Below are 2,266 nucleotides of genomic sequence, written 5' to 3'. Positions count from 1 at the left end.
CCCTTCTTCATAGGCGTCCCATTACTCATAGGATTCCTTTCAGAAGTGTACATGAACTGGTTATTAGCAACCATGCCAATGAGTTCTTGAGCTTCTGCAGGCATTTTCTTTAGGTGAATGGATCCACCTGCAGAAGTGTCCAGTGACATCTTTGATAGCTCAGATAAACCATCATAGAATATATCCAGGATGGTCCATTCTGAAAGCATGTTAGAAGGACACTTTTTGGTCAACTGTTTGTATCTTTCCCAAGCTTCATAGAGGGATTCACCTTCTTTCTGTCTGAAGGTTTGAACATCAGCTCTAAGCTTGCTCAGCTTTTGAGGAGGAAAGTACTTGGCTAAGAAAGTCGTGACCAGCTTATCCCAAGAGTTCAGGCTGTCTTTGGGTTGAGAATCCAACCATAATCTAGCTCTATCTCTTACAACAAAGGGAAAAAGCATGAGCCTGTAGACTTCAGGATCTACTCCATTAGTCTTAACAGTATCGCATATCTACAAGAATTCAGTTAAGAACCGAAAAGGATCTTCATATGGAAGTCCATGAAACTTGCAGTTCTGCTGCATCAGAGAAACTAATTGAGGTTTCAACTCAAAGTTGTTTGCTCCAATGGCAGGAATGGAGATGCTTCTTCCATGTAAATTGAAATTAGGTGCAGTAAAGTCACCAAGCATCTTCCTTACATTATTATTATTTTCGGCTGCCATCTCCTCTTCCTGTTCAAAAATTTCTGAAAGGTTTTCTCTGGATTGTTGTAATTTAGCTTCTCTTAATTTTCTCTTCAGAGTCCTTTCAGGTTCTGGATCTGCCTCAATAAGAATGTTCTTGTCCTTGCTCCTGCTCATATGACAAAGAAGAGGGCACAGAAAAAATAATAATAATAATATGGATCCTTTATACCACAGTATAGGGATCCCTGTGTGAATAGAAGAAGAGGGGGAGACAAAGAATGTAATATAATGGAAGAAACACAACTGTGAGGAGGGTTGAGATGTGAGATGAGGTGTTAGTAGATGAATAAATAAATAGAATAAGATGAGAGAGGGAGAATATTTTTCGAAAAATATTTTTGAAAAAGAGTTAGTGATTTTCGAAAATGGTTTTTTTTTTTAAAAATGTTAGTATTTTTCGAAAAAAATTTTTTTTAAAATAAAAATAAGAATAATTAGTTAATTAAAAAGAAATTTTTGAAAAAGGGGGAAGATATTTTCGAAAATTAGAGAGAGAGAGTTAGTTAGGTAGTTTTGAAAGAGTTAAGAAACAAACAAAAAGTTAGTTAGTTAGTTGAAACAAATTTTGAAAAGATAAGAAGTTAGGAAGTTAGAGAAGATATTTTGAAATCAAATTTTTGAAAAAGATAAGAAGATATTTTTGAAAAGATATGATAGGAATTAGTTTTTGAAAAAGATTTGATTTTTAAAATCTCAATTAATGACTTGATTCACAAGAAATCACAAGATATGATTCTAGAACTTAAAGTTTGAATCTTTCTTAACAAGTAAGTAACAAACTTGAAATTTTTGAATCAAAACATTAATTGTTTATGTTATTTTCGAAAATTTGGTATAAAAATAAGAAAAAGATTTTTGAAAAATATTTTTGGAATTTTCGAAAATAACTAAGACTTTTGGAAAAGATTTGATTTTTGAAAAAGATTTTGAAAAAGATAAGATTTTCAAATTGAAAATTTGATTTGACTCATAAGAAACAACTTGATTTTAAAAATTTTTGAAAAAGTCAATCCAAATTTTCGAATTTGATGAGAGAAAAAGGGAAAGATATATTTTTTTGATTTTTGAAAAACATGAAAATTATGCTATGCATGAAATTTTTAGATCAAAACAATGAATGCATGCAAGGATGCTATGAATGTCAAGATGAACACCAAGAACACTATGAAGATCATGATGAACATCAAGAACACATTTTTGAAAAAATTTTTAATGCAAAGAAAACATGCAAGACACCAAACTTAGAATTCTTTAATGCTTAGACACTAAGAATTCAAGAATGCATATGAAAAACAAGAAAAGACACAAAACAAAAAATCATCAAGATCAAACAAGAAGACTTACCAAGAACAACTTGAAGATCATGAAGAACACTATGAATGCATGATATTTTCGAAAAATGCAAGATGCATATGCAAGTGACACCAAACTTATGATATGACTCAAGACTCAAATAAGAAACAGAAAAATATTTTTGATTTTTATGATTTTCTAATTTTTTTTGTAATTTTTTTTTTTCGAAAATTATGTGAAAA

At 30.7% G+C, this 2,266-nt stretch overlaps 1 non-coding gene across 1 annotated transcript; it reads left to right on the top strand.

Annotated features, from left to right (window-relative positions):
- Positions 1-203: 203 nt before the first annotated feature.
- Positions 204-311, top strand: LOC112787140 (small nucleolar RNA R71). The gene has a single exon (XR_003194570.1). It is a non-coding gene; the product is annotated as a small nucleolar RNA R71 (small nucleolar RNA).
- Positions 312-2,266: the final 1,955 nt, after the last annotated feature.

This window comes from Arachis hypogaea, chromosome 20 (assembly GCF_003086295.3).
Source record: "Arachis hypogaea cultivar Tifrunner chromosome 20, arahy.Tifrunner.gnm2.J5K5, whole genome shotgun sequence".
Lineage (NCBI taxonomy): Eukaryota > Viridiplantae > Streptophyta > Magnoliopsida > Fabales > Fabaceae > Arachis > Arachis hypogaea.
Note: the sequence above shows the minus strand (reverse complement) of the source record. Positions and strands in the feature narration are given on the sequence as shown.